General features: G+C 40.3%; 2 protein-coding genes across 4 annotated transcripts in view; one reads left to right on the forward strand and one right to left on the reverse strand.

Annotated features, from left to right (window-relative positions):
- Nucleotides 1-17,669, forward strand: part of LOC129721151 (uncharacterized) — a 307,031-nt gene that overhangs the window by 285,145 nt on the left and 4,217 nt on the right. The window lies entirely within an intron of this gene.
- LOC129721158 (autophagy-related protein 16-1) overlaps nt 1-17,669 on the reverse strand; it is a 260,160-nt gene that overhangs the window by 225,359 nt on the left and 17,132 nt on the right. The gene's annotated exons all lie outside the window — the stretch shown is intronic.

Genomic DNA, 17,669 nt, shown 5'->3' on the forward strand with positions numbered 1-17,669 from the left:
TTGGAAAATAAAATGGGGGCAATATAGCTGCCACTGACCGTTAACCCTAAAAACGATTTTTGTCGCTGCATTGTAAGCTTGTTCTATTTTACTTATAAAAATAAGGAACATCATTGCAATTGAAAAGTAAGAGAAAAACTTTTTTTTGCATGAAATAGATCCTAGTCAAGGGTTATACAAGTGTTACCTTGAAAAAAATTTGGAGATGAAATTTGTTTTTTTTTTCCAATACACCATACCTCTTTTCACTGCAACTAACGGATAGTTTGACTTTCTTTTTTACGAATTATGAAAATAAATAAGAAGAGAGAAAAAACGTTGCATGATAGCACATCTGTTCAACTGAAGAACCAAAAACGAGACAAAATCTCTTTATTTTAAGTATCGACATCTAGCGGTGGAGAGAACGCATTTTACACTCGAAATTTCATTACACTTATATTCCATTCATTCAACAAAAGGACTGTATGAGCTCTCGCCGCTTTTTCGTCGAGAGAATCCTTTGTTCTCCCTGGTACTGGTATAGCGAGGGTGCCTTTTCATGATAAACGTACAGTACAACCCGCATACGTGCAACGGTTTCTATGTAGATATATTTTCAATGAATTTCATTGTTGCCCAAGTTGAAAACTGAATATCTTGACTAACGACAATCATTTTTTTACATCGTACCTAATGTCGTAAGCAGTGCTGGTACAGCGCGTCTGATATGCATTTCTAGCGATGTTAGGTATAAAAAACGGTACGAGAAAAAAAAAATATTGTCATTGGTCGAGAAATTCGGTTTCCAAGTCCAACGAAGTAAATCAACAAACAGGTTAAAATAGTTTCAACAGTCGTGAGGTGTACGATCCAAGAAAATTTGTTAGGCAATGTTTGAAAGATTTTTAGTTTAATTTGTTCTATTGACGTTGATTGTGAATTGTTACTGAATTTCCACTTTAAAGATCTCTTGAATGCGGCGCTGTCTAAATTTAATTTTTATAGATTCAACTATTCAAGATCGCCTTTTTGCCTGATCATAAAAGCAAAAAAATAGTTTTTTTGGTGTATGTTCAAACTATTGGAGCGAACTGTTCGAACGATGCACTGTGAAATCAACGTAGGATGGAACAGCAAAAAATGAATGCGGAAGCTTGGGCACCGATTTGCTGCAGAGTTTTGTTCGAAGTTGCATATCTGTTCTGTGATGATAGTGAAATGTTTCCTGGTCATGGTAACACATACGTTTATGGTGGTTATTTTTTTATAAATATCAGCCCTTACAGGGATAAATGGCGGAAGAACGTTCCCGAGTAGGCTTTATTGCAAGGTTATTTTTAGCCTTTATAAGTTTTAATTTCAAGCCATTTCTTTAATACTAATACTTTTTACGTTTTCTACTGTGGACAGTCGATAGGAAAGAACTGTACAAAACGCACCAGTTAAGCATTTACGCAATTTACAACTCTTCTAATCATGTTTCAGCGACATTGATCGTGTAGGATGATTGTTGTATTTATATAATACATGTTGAACAAAAACCAATATGTTCCAAAGCTGAAGGCTATTATGCCACCAGCAAAAAACAGCACCCAAAGTAAGAGGCGCTTTGAAGTCTCAGAAGTAAAATCAAAAGCAATGGAACATGTTCTGAGTTGTCGAGCAGTCTTAGGCAAGCACTTCATAGTGCATTACGCACCAATTTTAATTCTAATCGTTTTTAGTTATGAAAGTTGATGAAATTTGTTGAAATAAATTCCAAAAGTGTGAAAATTAAAGGAACCACAGTTTTTTGTATTATTTGCAAACCAATTAACCATAAAAGCTTATATAAAATTCATAAAAAATTACATGTTGGACAGAGCCACAACCAATTCTAAAATTTTTTAAGTATTTTAGTCATTATGCACACTTTTTCATACAAGACCTGTAGGAAAGCGTGGTTTATATGAGAAAAACGAAAAATCATTAATCGAAAAAAATAATTAAAAAGCATGGGTCATCTTACCCAACTGATGCGTTTTGTACGGTTCTCCCCAACCAACGATTCGCTTGCCCGAAGGTCGATCGAATGAAACGTAGCCTTCGCAGCTCAACATATTACAAGCAGTCCAAATATCAAACCGTTTAAAGTTATTTATCATCTATCTATCTAATTTAACAAACTTCAAACCTGTCTCGACCACCGGGAGTCCAGTTTCAATTGGCGACGCCAAACCTGTCCTCCCGGCTGCATTTCACAAGGCACCCCCACTGGTCATCACCGCAACGGTTCGACTGCCGGAAGAGCTCGAGAAACTAGAACGAGGCCACTATGTTTTTTGCATTCGATCAATTGCAGCGGCCCAGCAGCCGCAGCTAATCTCGCATCCCGATCTCATGTAGATCTATTTCTGGGCTAATAATCTGGACTAATTTGGTCGTCCGGCACTTCCTGGGATGGCAAGATCAGCTTACCAGCAGCAGCCACACCGGTGCCGTGATCCCTTTTAAAGCTCAAACCGACCAGACCAGACCAGCCTAATCAATCGAACTGGTTTCTAGCAATCGAGTGCATTTACTTAATCGCACCGTCGTAAAGCCTGCATCTGCTGCGGCGCTTGCTCTACTGGGCCGCAGATACGAAAATAAAAGCGCGGGCGATCCCGGATGATGATACGGATCGCACTCGATTCTCGGCCCAAAAGAGCGAGCAACTGGTACCATAACTGTAAACTTGCACCCTCCGTTCACAGATTTCGCAGACAGTCCACCGCATCTGATTCACTTGTTAAATATTTATTTAAGCAATCAATTTAAATTACCTTTCGCGTACTTCTTCTGTGCACAGTTCGCATGGCGCACATCAGATGATCTAGTCCGGGTTTCGATGCAACCACCCTCCCCCAACCCGCAGGCTCTATTGAAATCGTATCTTAAACGGCGCGACTCCGGCACCAAACCTGTGAGCTTATCTCGAACTTATCTTCCCACTACTTTTCGACGCTAGTTGTTTCTTTTCTTTTTTCGCTTTCGAAGCCGTTTCGCGACTAACAAGTCGAATCGAGCGAAAATCAGCACCTTTTATTACACTTTCATGTGGTCCCTGGCGCACTGCTTTGCTTTCTTATCTAATTTATTAGCGTATTCTGTTGGCTGCTGATCAACGGGGGGAAAGAAAAGGCTAGCGATAAACTACACATGCTTCGCTAGTGGGATTAGAGAGCGCTTTCAACAACGGCCTGGACCGACAAGGACCATCCTCCGAAGCGGGGATCTAATCAATAAAATTAACATTCTATCAGTGCAGTCCAATTTTCCGGACTCTTTGCATTCAAAACAAACAAACCGCTCTCCGTCGCGGAGGATACTTAATTTGTCAGCCGGCTCTGGCCTGCGCGGATTAGCGTTCCCTTGCAGCAAAGCTCTGCTCTCCCTGTGTACACTGATCCCGATTTCGGTCCGCAAAATTACCATACAATGTTAATGTTATGATAATGCTATGGCTGCCACCACTTTGGCACGGATGGACTGTACGTACATACGTTTCCCAGAACACAACCAGCGTGTGGACATCTCTTGCAACCCGAGCTTGCCTTTTTTTCGTTTGGTGCGATTTGGGGTGTGTGTGAGCGGAGGCGTCAATTTGTCCTGCACCATCCTGCGACAAGATTCACCGTGTACACAACAAGAAGCTGTTATGTCAGGTGCGTGTTCCCAGTGCAGTGACACCACTTGCGACTGGAACAACATGTAGTTATTTGTCACTTCAGATGCAACCGCTTGAGGCGGAGAGCCTGCGCAAAGTGCCCACGCGTAGCCTGCTCAGGGACAATACCCCGTTGGAGGTGTTAACCTGTCTTGACGACAGGAGCAACTCGAAATAATTTGCATGCATTCTTCATCGCAAAGCGAACAGTGTTATTTCAATTAGCCAATGTCAGCGGGAAAAAAAAAATACATTGTTGGCACTCCATTCCGCTGACGTTTTCACATGGTAGGATAATGTCATAATTAAGTCTTCAGGCGGTTGAAAGTGCAACAGCATAGCAATCTGCCACGATCTATTGCCTTTCGTGTACATCCCGCGCTTCTGCCGCAATGCGGCAACAAACTAATTAATTTGCCGCAATTTTAAATTTATATCTCATTAGTAAATGAAGCGTACCAGTGCTTCACGTAGCTCTCGTTCCTCCCAGTCCCGGTACATAATGAAGCCTTTGCGAACTTATCGTGCCTAACAACCGCATCACCCAGCATCCGATCTTCGTGTGCTCGGGGAGTTCGCGAGTTCGCGCAGGGGAGGAAATAAAGGGAACAACAGATTTTCCCTAGCTGCATTCCGCACAAGTTTGTTTCAGTTGTGCTAGCTTATTTTATTACCCTTTTTTATCCCCCGCTACTGGAGCTTGCCAGCATCGCCGTCTGCAAATTTAAGTGCATCTGTTACAGAAATGCTATAAACTGGATTTACAGAGACAGCTTTTTCCTAGACGCGCGAACTAACTGGTCGGATGGTAGACTCGATAGTTTCTTTGGAAAAAGTGTTTTCCTTGCGCACAAACAACATGCACCCACTTTGCACTCCGGTGAACCGGGGGAGGGGGACAGGATAAAAACAAGCGTACCTAAATAAATATAATTGAGTAATCAAAGCCTCCGGTCGGTGCAGGGGAGACAGCTTAACAGGCACAACTAGACCAACGATCGGCGAGGCGATGCCGTGCCAGTATTCGCGGATAGTGCAAATTAACTGAGTAATTGGGTCAATCAGATGATGACGGTGGGTAGGCTGCACCGAAGGTATCTCTTCTATTTTAGCTGCCCTTGGATTTATTCACTCGAAGGGACGCACCGGGGGGTGGGGGGAGAAGTGTGTAAACATAGATTGTGCATTTGTCATCATTACTTTTTCACGCACATATTGTGCCGCCGCCGCTGCGCGAGTATGTTTTCCAACCGCCAACGACGTTAAAGGAGAGAGGGGGAAAGGAAGCCAGCGGAGGGGGGAGGAAACCAATAAGGAAGACTTGGCGGGATGTTGTTGCAATTATGAATTCCACACCTCGCGTACTTCCTTATATGAAGCCGTGCGCCCTGGTACAAATTGGCCGCGCTCCAAGTTACTAATAAGTCTCGCAGCAGCACGCCTAATCAACGATGCATCAGTGATTGACGCATGGGAAGATGCTGCTCTGCGGATGGCAAGCAGATTCTATCGTCGTTGAAAGTAGCTCAAAGGTCCAACGTAGTTGGAAAATTAATTCTGGTATGTTTTCTATTTAGAAGAAATTTGGACTCGACTAACTCTGATGTGATGTGTAGTTCTCTTCGTCGAGGTTTTTGCCAAAATGTTCACTATAGGCTCAAGGTTCGACATTTCAATAAGCAAATTTTGGATTTTTTCAATTTGGAGTTTTTCAATTAATTTATTTCTCTAATGCAGATGTCAGAGAAATTGTTATTTTCCGTATCTGACTGATGACGCATACGGTTTCTGTAGCAATCGTTATTACTATCCTGTGTACTGAAGACCACAAAACGCCTTGGTATTGTGTAAATGTGGTTGCTGGCACGTACGGAAGTGTACGGTCTTCGAAACTACATACCCCAAATGAGCTTCCTAAAATGAAGGCTAGAAAGAATTGAAATTCTGAATTTTCATTTCATAGCCAAAACAATTTGTTACACCACACAAACAAGAATTAGAGCAAAATTAATAAAAGACGATTTTTAGAAAACTTTTGAATTTTTTTTGTTGGAAAATATTTCAAATAGTCTCCAAAAAACTTGAGTTTGAAGAGTATAGAAATGACTGTTTTGTTAATCTTCAGGTTGGGGTCAACTGATGTGATGTTCCAGAGGAAATCAATTCCCTTTTGAGGAATTCACATGTTTACTGCTTTGGAAAAATAGTTTCTAGTAGACTAAATTAAATATATTCCATAACAACTTCCAGCAAAAAAGTTGAGATTCTTTTTAAAAAAAATTCAGATTGTAAATCTGCTTCAATGTTGTTAGCGATGGATTGTAGAGCACAAAAAATTGTGTGCGCTCTCAAGACTCGCAATTTATTTACGTTTCTATGGAATTGAATGGTGGAATGGATAAAAAAAATGAGGCACCAAATACTTGCTTGGAATCAATTCATAAGATGACACCGTCTAGCAGTTCAGCAATTACAATAGATGTGGGATTTTCTTTACCAGAAAACCATACTGTAGATTAAACAATACACTATGTTTATCAATTTGGGTTTTTGAAATCAATCCTGCGGTGTTTCGACCAATCGGTAATTCGGTTCAATGACGGCAATTTTGGTCACGGGTTGCTTTCAAACAAGTTTTTTTTTCGTCTAGGCCAACGTTTCGAAGATATATTTCCTCGTCATCAGGGCAACTACGGTTTACAGTGTACAGATCACAATAATTAGTTACATAAATTATTTCAGTATTTAAACGCTTACAAACAATTACAACAGGTTTTCGTTAAGTGGTGGGAGATAAATTTTGTCACCAATATATACTGAACTACACTGTGGATGTACAAAAAGCAAGTTGTTAGTTTAAAACTTTAAAAAAATTTGAATCAACGGATGAGCCTCAAAACTTACACAGTATCTTCCAACACGATTAAAGCCGTCGTTGAAATCAGTTTTCCACTGAAGGATCAAAATTTGATTTTTACAATAATATTACAACGAAAATTCAGACAATTCTCTTGGCAAGTTTTCTTTAACTTTTTTACAGATAGATTTAAAAGACAATTTTTCGGTCTTTTTGGATCAAATCAAAGGTAATTACTTCTAGTTATAAAAAAATACCAACAAAATAAAGATGGGTGCTTTTATAAGCGTAATGTATTAAATTATAAAAAATAATTGTCTAAAATTGAATTTACTCAAATTTAAAAAATAACATATTTCTAAAACTTCCTCCATTTATAGAGTCAAGTATGCCCTTCAAAATGAGACAAAGAGATATTTTTTATGTTTGCCCCAAAATGAATGACATACAAATAAAAAACGCACATTTTTTGATGAAAAATAATTATAACTTCGAGTAAAATTGAGATATTTACGATGTCAGCATTGCAAATTGTTTTTCTTAAAAAGCCCTAAAAGTCGTTCAAAGACAGTTTTAAGGTGAAACTTAAAATAAAAAAGTTAGAGCGCAAAATGTGTTTTTTCAATATAAATCGGCTGTTTTTTTTTTTTCAAAGATAGAGAAAAACTTTTTTTACAAAATTACTTAAATTTCATGGAGCTATAACATTGTAGAACAAGTTTTTCTTCTTTCTACGAAGTTAAAAAAGTTAGATACTTGATTACATCGAAAATTTTGGTTCCCTTAATTTTTGATAATTTTTCAATAAGCGCTTTATCAAATGTAATAACTTTGTAGAAGAAAGTTTTTCTCTAAAATATTGCTATAGAGCTATAGACCTGAATTTCCCCCTGAATTTGGTTTCTGGACCATTGTGCATTGGCCTCAAGCCTGAAAATTTTCTAAGACCCAGAAAGTTGATTTTTTAGAAAAAAAAAATTTCGAGTTAGCACCAAATCTCGACGTGTCATTTCTGAGACGTGGTATCAAAAAAAAATTCGATATCGACAATTTCATGTATGACTATCTGTGCTTTTTTTTATCGATATATTTTGTGAAACTTTGACCGCTTTGAGGCATGTCTTCCCGATGACCGATCGAGTTGAAATTTTGCATGGGGACTTTTTTCGAGCCTAGGAAACTTTTGAGCAATACCGCTAAACAATATTCGAAGGTCAATTTTTTTCCTACATCTCATTGGCACTCTAATGTCTAGCTATTGTTTGAATTTTGTTCCATTTATAAGATCTTATATTTCTATTTGTTCGTGGAGGCAGTAGTAATCCAACGTTGAAACACTCGTTTTAATGATATTTTTGGGATCAACAGCAAGTAAATTGAGTAACAGTAAAAATTATGAACACAAAGTTCGAAGTTTTATTGGCAACCCTGCACCCCAGTGTTATTATTATCGCAAAACAAAAACATCAACTCAGCAAAATTAACCGATTGATCCAGCAAGTGGTAATTAGGGGATGCACTTATCTCGCCTGGATCGACCCGGGGCTGAAAAACTGTTTAAGGTTGGCGCCTGGCAGCAGCCAACCGTTTACAACGCAAGTCCAGTCACGTTCCGCTCGCTGCTGCTGCCGATGCTCACGCAGGGTGCGCTGCAATCTCGAAATCAATAACAACCCAGGGGGCACACAAAAACGCCCTGACGGCTGTTGACAACCATAAAACGAAACTCCTTCTGTGGGCGCTGCACCCCACCAACGTGATCTCCTCTAACCGGGCAAATAATATGACAGCTTTTATGATAACGCCCGACGGACAGGGTTCTCTCATGTTCGCCGACATCAATGTGAGGACGATCGTCCCGCTGATTTGCCCTCCCGAGGTAAACACCAGAATTATCACTTGTTGAGATCTGGCAGTCACCGCTGCCAGCACCACCGCCCCCGAGCCCGTATCTAGATCGTAACCGTGAACACGAGTGGGAGAGCACTTTTCCCGTAAATGGAAATTGTTTTAATTGGACTTTCTTTATCGCTGCGGCAGCCGGGGCCCCATGCTAGCGTGCCGTCTCCCGGGGATGACTTGATGACCAGTCAGTGCTACGTCAAACATTACCTCACGACAACTGTGCGCGATCGTGGACAGAAATTAATTACTAAGCTTTCACCTGGAGGTACTTGCATTGCACAGCTCGGTTAGAAGTTAATTGACTTCAAACGACAACCCCGTTACTGCATTCCCGTGCGTTCCGTGACTATCCGAGTACGCACTGACTGATGGATTTTCCATCCGGGTGACCCAAATTTGACGTTTTTGGACTAGCTGCCGCACGTGATGTGAGTCCTAATGAAGTGCACCTTACGGCGTGGGAACCGACAGACAGCGAGCGCACGCTTTGTCGTATCATATGAATATCTCGATCGGGACGTCAATTTCTTGTTAGGGGCCATCCACATACCACGTGGACATCTTTGGGGGGGGGGGGTTTGGCTTATGTCCACGGTCCATACAATTTTCTTAGAATTTATATGGGCAGTTGTCCACGGAGGGGGAGGGAGGGGGGGTCAAAATCGTTAAAAAACTGTCCACGTGGTATGTGGATGGTCCCTTAGCTAATTTGATCATGCTAGGCGAAGGACCCTCCGTCACAGATCGAAGTCCCATTTGCTCGGCCATCATGTCAGCAAGCAGTTTTTTCTGCGATATCTGGATCTCTGTAGTTGGACATCGTTAGTTTTCGAACAATAACAAGATCAAACTATCCTGACATGGATTGCGGTTGGGATTTACTCAGTCTTCGCGCGCTCCGGGATTGTGCGGTAGAGTTTACCAAATCGAAGAAAATCGATAATAACATACTGCTCTCTAGCAAACGGAACCGTACTGTGCCGCACGGGTCCAACAGAGGTGAACAAGCCGAAGATTCTTATCAACGGGCAGGAATATAAAATATGTACATACACATTCAGCTTTAAATGGGGCTGTTTTTTTGCTGTTTATCGTTTGCTTGTCTAACAGCTGCGAGGCGGCTTTCCGCCCCCATAAAGTTCTACAGTTATCTTGGTACAGTAATGACAGAAAACTGAAAGCTACCGAAACACACGGGGAAAAAATCTCATTAGAAGCCGCACCTGGTGCCCACCGAAAAGACATGAAACGTGGACGTGCGATGAAAATTGCATGCAAAAAAAACGTCAGGAAAAGCAGAGGGCAGAATATAATTAACAGGTTGTTTTGTAATTCCATGGAAGTGCATCTCCCCAGTGGTGTGGCTGAGAACGAAGCTGGCCCCCTCTATGTGATCCACTTCGTGTTGATGTACATGAACATCGTGGTGAAAATACACTTTGACCGCGGAAACCGTCAAACAAACACACACACACACACACACACACTCACATGAACGGCAACCACCAGCGCTTTCTTCAAAGCCCGTAATCGAATCGAAGCAGAACGATGTAATTGGGAGCGTCCCGATCATGAATCAATACCAGAGCCAACAACCAACAGCCAGATCCGACCGCTAGAGCTAGAATTCTCGATGGTTATCTTGGATAGGCTGTGTGCATGCTTTCCCCGTCAACTCACATCACGTGTAAACAGCGAAGCAAAAAAGCAAACATGCCGTGACCCGACCTTCGAAGCATCTCCATCTTTATCTGCAACGGCGAATCTCTGGAAAGTTCAACCACCATCTGGAGCTGCAGTGAGGTAGGCATTGCTAGTACCTACCAACACCAGGCTTGAAGATTTTCATACATTCCGTAAATTGCATCTATCAAAACATACACTCCACCGTATCCATACAACACGCTAGTCAATTATTGTTTTTTGTTAGAAATATAAAACCCCTGCGGCTGCGGCAAGCGGATGACCTTCGACAAGAAATTTGAACATCTTATTTCGAGCGGGTTGCACACCTTCACAGATTATCTCACCTGACGTAAGACAGCGGAGCGGAACAGGATAGCGTGCCCCCTGCCCGGCAGACCCCCACTGCGCGACAGTTAGCTCATCAAAGCAGAGCAAAATTACTAGTTCAGCTGACTCACAATTAATAGGCCGAGGCTGCAAACGCAAGCAGCTCAACACGGGACGTACGCTGTGAACGCAGCACAGCGACAATTAGCGGAAAATGCGTCCATTTTCACAAGGTTCACCGCAAACGGTACTTCTTGCGGAACTGTGTCCCGGGATAATTTCTCCCGGAGAAAGCGTACGCAACACCAACGCCGAGACGAGAACCCGGCCGGCAAGACAGATAGGTTAATTAATTTCCAAACAATTAACAAACACAAACTAATTCTATGCCATTTGCTAGCCGCGCTGTGCTGTGCGAAACTCTCTGTTGGGTGGAGCTCACGATCGAGGATCTCTCCCACCGAGACTTGGCCTAGCTTGTGAACGCAGCTATTGTGTAAATAAAATATTAATTAATACATACTTTATCTTGCTTAGTCGCTCTGCCGTCTAGTTCTCTGCTGACCACGGAGGCTCGGCTAGTTGCCGCAACAAGATTGCACTCAATTCAATAGCGCTAATAATAATAAATTGCAGATAATACGTACTCTCACGTGCATATCCCGGTCCGGCTCACCCCTCTTTAGCTCAAGTATGATGCATTAATCCCATTTGTTTTGAACGCGCATCGATACCTCCCTCTGCGGGTTAACCGAACGATGCCATAGACTACACTGCCGAAGGTCACGACCTTGGTATTGATCAAGAGCGTATACCGCTCTGTGGGTGGTCACCTTTGGGGCGCAGCACAGGATTATCTAACTTTTCATTGTCCGGAAAACAAATTGATTTTTTGTTTGTGTGCCGCGATTCCGCACTGCGTTCCGGTCGTTTGCGTTTTATGGGCTGTACGAACGCGTAGGGAAATAAGTCTCACTGAAGGCTCGCTTTACATCCCACAAAAATGCATACACGCATACGTCACACAATTCAGCTGGTTTCGTTCTCCCGAAGAAATTGGTTCTTCAGCGCTGAAAAACTTGCGAGAAAGTTGCCAGACGGTATTCGCGAAATTGCAATTTGACTGGCCGCTTATCGCTCATTTTCTATGCAAATTTCAGTTCATGCTAACGCTATGCTAACAAAATTCAATTGCTAGCATTGTTTCGACATTATGGTGTCTTGGTGATCAACGATCAACATTCGATATTTCTCTGCATTGAAGTCAACATCGTCTATCAGTCGGTTGTGACAATTATCATACGATGCCACTCCAAGAGAGAACAAGGTCAGAGATTCACTAATATAATTGATTCTCTCCCAGAAATTTGATTTACAACAGCTGTGTAAACCGATGATACACTTTTCGCAGATACAAGAGAAGTGTGAGTACAAGAAACGATACCTATTAAAAGCGAGAGTCGATTGCGATCTTTTGAACAATTTATCACCCGTACTTTGTTGACAAATGGTTGACAGTAAAATTGATTTCATATCATTTAACACAATGTTACTGGCTATTGTCATAAAGTAACATAATTCACTTCTATTCGTCAGTTTTATTTCCATCGAAAGTCTGTTCATTGATGTATGTCGAACGATGTCGGAAAAATTGTGATTAAATAGGCACAACGTTTTGTGCATATTTTGGAAAAATCGTTTACTTATTTACCTAATTAATTCTTTAGTTGTTCACTTATTTACTTGTTAGGTAGGTCACTTGTTTACTCATTCAATAATTTACTTATTTATTTGTTAACTAGCTGACCCGGCAAACTTCGTCCCGCCAATTTTTCTGTTTAATTTAATAATTTTAAACATTCCAAATTCATTGATTCCTTGCGATTTGTTTATATCGTTTGGAATGATTGGTTTTATCGGAATGACAACATCCTCGACTGTTTCATTTGTATGGAACCCCTCCCTTCCAGAAGCGGGAAGGCTGTCGAACCAACATGGACATATTTGTTACTCCTAAAAACATCTACCTGCCAAATTTGATTCCATTTACTTGGCTAGTTCTCGAGATGTGCAGAGATTTGTGTTTTTTTTTTGTATGGAACCCCTCCCTTCCAGAAGAGGGAGGGGTCTCGAACTTTTTTAGTCACCTTTCCCGGCCCCTAAAACCTTTAAATACAAAATTTCACGCCGATCGGTTCAGTTGTTTCCAAGCCTATATGGATCAGACAGACAGACAGAGCTGCATTTTTATATGTTTAGATTTGTTTGCTTACTTTTTATTTTTAGCTTTTAATTTTAAAATTAATTTTCTCAATTTTTCAAACAGTTTAATTTCTAATTTCTTTTTAAATTCGAAATTTACAATCTGCTTTTTCATTTTTAATTATTTATTTCCAAACTTCAACTAATTATTTTTTATTTCCTGCTGTTTACTTATCCTTTTCACGTTAATGTTATCAATTTGATACTTTTCACTTGTTAACCATATTTCTTTCGATTGTTAATCTTTTATTATTATTTATCTTTTTATGTTTACATTATTTATGTTTTTGTTTCACTTGTATCTTTTCGCTTTTCCGTATTTTACTGAATTAGGCTTTCTACTTTTTACTTAACCCTCTAGTGCTTAGTGCCACCTTTAGACGGTCTTCAGTTACACCTCTAAAAAGCTTCAATAAGAACTTCCAAAATGTTTATAAAGCTCCATAGTGACTTTTTTCCGAAACCGTCTCAAAATTAATTTGGACACTAGAGGATTTAATGAAATGCACAAATTTAAAATAAAATTAGCTGCATTGGCCGAAAAATGCAAATTTAATTTTGAAATACATAATCTATCTGGCAACGTTTCTGGTCAAAAACAATATTTTTTCTGGATTTTTCGATTTACTTTCTTCAAAATTCACCTATCACTAATTTTTGGGTGTCTTACGTCTGTAAATTATAAAATAAAATAATTACGAAATTAACAACTATTTTCGTAAAAACGTTATATTTCGAGATTGGCTCATATTACCTCGGAATGATAGTTGCTTCTTACGTAAAATTTTCCAAGGAACACGATGAAATTATCAAATTTGAAATAAAAATGGCTGCATTTGCCGAAAAATGTAAATTTAGTTTTCGAATAGGAAATCTTTTATCTGGCAACACTTCCGGTCAAAACTTATATTTTTTCTGGATTCCTTGGTTTATTTTCTTCAAAAATGTCGTTCAAAGACATCTAGCAGTATTTTTCGGACATCTTACGTCTATGAATTGTAGGAAAAACAAAAGAGATTTTTGACAAAAAAATTGCGTGACTTTGTCGACACCAAAATTGGGATTTTTCCGAAGAGGCAGTAAATAAATAATTCCCCCAACTTTGAGCAAAATCTGTGATGGTCGTGTCCAATTGGCATGTACGTATGGAATGACCCATATATACATAAAAATCAACTTTCGAATTTCGTTTAGCGGTAGGGTTCGAAAAATTCGTCCTCTCGAATAGAGTCCCCATGCCAGATTTCAGCTCGGTCGGACATCGGGAACATGTGAACCTCAGAGCAACACATAATAGGTTGACAAAAAACTATACAAAGTCAACTACAAACTGTCAATAATTTATTTCATGATGACTCGAAAGTTCGAATACATCTGAAATTGAAACATGTGTACTTACCCAGTTATAATAAATAACTGAAATTTTGGATTTATGAATAATGAAAATAATTTTATCTCGTTAACGGTCAGTCCAACAGTTGTAATATGTTCGACAGCTTCATGTCAATTAATGATATAAACAACTTTCCCAACTGGCACCATTTATTTAGAAGATAGATGTCAGGGCCATCTGTAGAAAAAAAATTTAAGCTGCCTGAATACATTTTTCTAAAAGATGTTTTTATGGTGAACAACATTGCCGAAGACAAAAACACTGTGGAAACAACTGTTAAAAGGAGTTATAAAGTTTTGTCGCACCAACGGACCAATTTGCCCCATCGTGCGTCGCGTCTAAAACGGACATCGTGCGGCAGTTCGTGGACACCGGATACACCCGTTTCGGCATCTACAACATCTTGACACTATTGGACAACAATCAGAGCATTGAAAGAAGGCCCGGTTCCGGAAGGCCGACGACCCTGAGTGACAATAATAAAGGGTGCTGAAGAGGAAGACCAAGGGAAAAGTGGCTACATCGCTGCATGCGCTTGGCCGGGAGGTCGATGCAACCTGTAAAATAGTGAAAAAGTGCCTGGCATACCAGGAAGCAGCAGTCCCGTTCACTAGTCTCGGAGCTGCGAGCAATGACGCACCGACAAATCACGACGTGGCGGTTGTGATGGACGGCGAGATCTGTCTCACCCTGGATGGCAACGACTGGCAGGGCACTTCGTATTTTAATTCCCCCGAGAAGAAAGTAAGCACCAAGGTGAAGTTTCATTCAGACACCAAGTTCCCCAAGAAGGTGCCACTGTGGCTGACGATCGGCGAGAAGGGGATGTCAAAGCTGCTCTTCTTTCGCTCCGGACTGGCCGTGAAAGGAAAATTTTATAGTACGAGGTGCCCGCCAGAAGTTACGTCGTTCATCAAGAAACATCATAAGGTCGAAGACGCGGTTTTTTAGCCGGATCTGACATGGAGCGGCTGAATATCGATGTGGTACCCAAGTTGGTGAGCCCGCCCAACGTCCCAAAGTTGCGTCCCATCGAGAATGTCTGGTCAAGCCTGAAGCGTAAGATCTACTTCAACAATGTTGTCGCGAAAACTGAGGAGGAATTGATCAATAAAACGAAGAAAAAATTTAAAAAACATGCCTACACGCATGTTTTTGTCCAGAATGACGAATGTTGCGCTTAACTGCCGGAAGGCCGCACGCAAAATAGTTGATTTTGTTTGCGAGTATGCTAACATAGTTACCTTCCATGGGAAATTTATCAAACTCAATTATATGTCTTAGTTATTTTTTACCGCCTTTCGAAAAAAGTCTATTTTTTCAACGCGAGTTTCTTGTTTTTGTATCACTCCCAAAACATGCAATCGCTTGACGAAAATTAAAAATACCAAAGCAAGCTGTTTCTGCCTTGTCATGGGTCTTCATCGAGCGATTCCCTTTATTCAGTATCTTCGAAGGTTTTTTACCTTTCTTCACGCGAACAGTCGTCAACATCATAATTGTCGTCCTTGAAAACAACGGAACCAATCACGGCACGTTACTTTACTTTCGACTTCCGATGCGCTTCTTTAGAAGAAATAAGAAAAGTGCCACTTCCTGCGAATAACGACTATTTGACACTATCGTGACTATCGTGTCAAAGCGCTTTGTTTACTATGTGTAAGTTGGTTTATCGCTGTCTCGATATGTCAAAATCGACCATCTATTGCTGGCGCCATCTATTGACAGACAGCGAGAACTTTGTTGCGCACCTCATATATTTTGAAAATTTGTCATCAAATTTTGGATTGTGAGTTTTGATTTTGGAATTTGAAGTTCAGTTTTCATTTTGAAATTTTTAAAAGTTATTTTATTTTTACAGTGTTCTTTTTGTAATTTTACTTTTACACTAATATCGTGAGCAATACATTCGATTGTGATTATTCAGTTTGATAATAAAAAGTGGGAAATTTTAGTCCTCTTTCTCTCCAATTTTATTTTTTCAACGCCTGGTAACTAAATACTCATATTGGGCGATATTTGACCACTTGAAATTAGGCTGTTTCACGTAAACTATGAGACACAATCTTGGATTCCAAATTTACGCCTGGAGTCGATTTGCGGACTCTTGACATAGCTCTGATTTCGACAGTATACATATTGGGTGATATTTGATTATTTGATGCAAACTTCTGAAAACCATTCATTTCATCCATGGATTTCAACAAACATTCCACAAATACCCGTATTAGATGGTATTTAATCATTTTATGCTGTTTTCAAGGACCGGAAGTCACCATCTCGAGCTTCAAAATGGCGTCTGGAGTCAAATTTCGGTCGTAGAGCATCATTTCTATTCTGAAAATATCCATATTAAGTGGTATTCGAATTTTTTACCCAAATTCCCCGAAACCGATAGTCACCATCTTGTAATTCTAAGTGGCGTCCGAGATCGACTCTCGGGTACTTGATATCATCTCGCTTCCAAAAATTCCCATATTGGATGATATTTGGCCTTGTTTTCAGTACTGTTTGGTCAAAATTTGCGTTCAGAACAAGGCTCTACAGAATGACAACGTTTCACATTTTAATTGACTAAAATCCGTTAAAAACTGACTTTGTTTTAAGTATTTGAAAGTGGACAATTTTCGTGATGCTCTTGAAGTTTTCGGGGTTTCAACTCGCACCCCTATAATGTTACCGTAAGACGTAATTCTACGTCAAAATTCGAAATCCGCGTAAAAAAAACACGTAAATTCCGAAATTTGCGTGAAGAAAAACGGCGTGAATTCCACCGGGCGATATGAAACTTCAAAACTTTGTTATGAATTTCCTCCAAATAATCTTGTTTTACTCCTTTCCTTTTTTTGGTAAACCTTAATTTTCACTCATTATTTTCTGTTTCAGTTTCTATAGAGTTCCCTACGAACATGGGTGCATGTGTTAGCCAGACTTCACTATGCATTTTACAAAAGTATACAAAATTACACCCATTTCACCCCCTCATTTCAACTAAATACACCGATTCAATAATAACAAACTCAAATGAAAAGGTTGCGGCATTCGATACAATCCAGTTTATACACTTTTGCCATCCAATTGACAGCTTCTGCCATCATACCCGAAGAAAGCTTCGGAAATGATGGAAGCATAGAGAATCGCAGGAGAAATCCCTCACAATTCAACTCGGCTAACAATGGCCAACAACTATCCCTCGATTTAGCAGTAACAGCCACAACAACAAAACAAAAAAAAAACCCACAATCAACCGCAAACTTTTTCTACTTGTCTTGGCCATCTGACCAGTCTTCGTTGACTTATACACTGGGAGGAAGAATGCGGCATAAAACTTCACTACTCTGCTGCAGACATATACGGTCCCCGTCCGCGTCAGTGTAGAAGTGCTAATTCAATCAAGCTCGCTCCAATTTCGCTTTTATTTCCAGTGGCTTGCGCGCGCTCTCCCAACGGCTATGGGTTTCTAGAGCTCTCTCTTTTTTTTTTCTCATGTGGTGATACTTCTTTCCGCGTCACCCTTGTATCGACCGATATTTAGAAGTAGAAAAAATGACACTGCTAGTTTGTACCAT

The sequence above is a fragment of the Wyeomyia smithii genome, chromosome 1 (genome assembly GCF_029784165.1).
Source record: "Wyeomyia smithii strain HCP4-BCI-WySm-NY-G18 chromosome 1, ASM2978416v1, whole genome shotgun sequence".
Taxonomy (NCBI): domain Eukaryota; kingdom Metazoa; phylum Arthropoda; class Insecta; order Diptera; family Culicidae; genus Wyeomyia; species Wyeomyia smithii.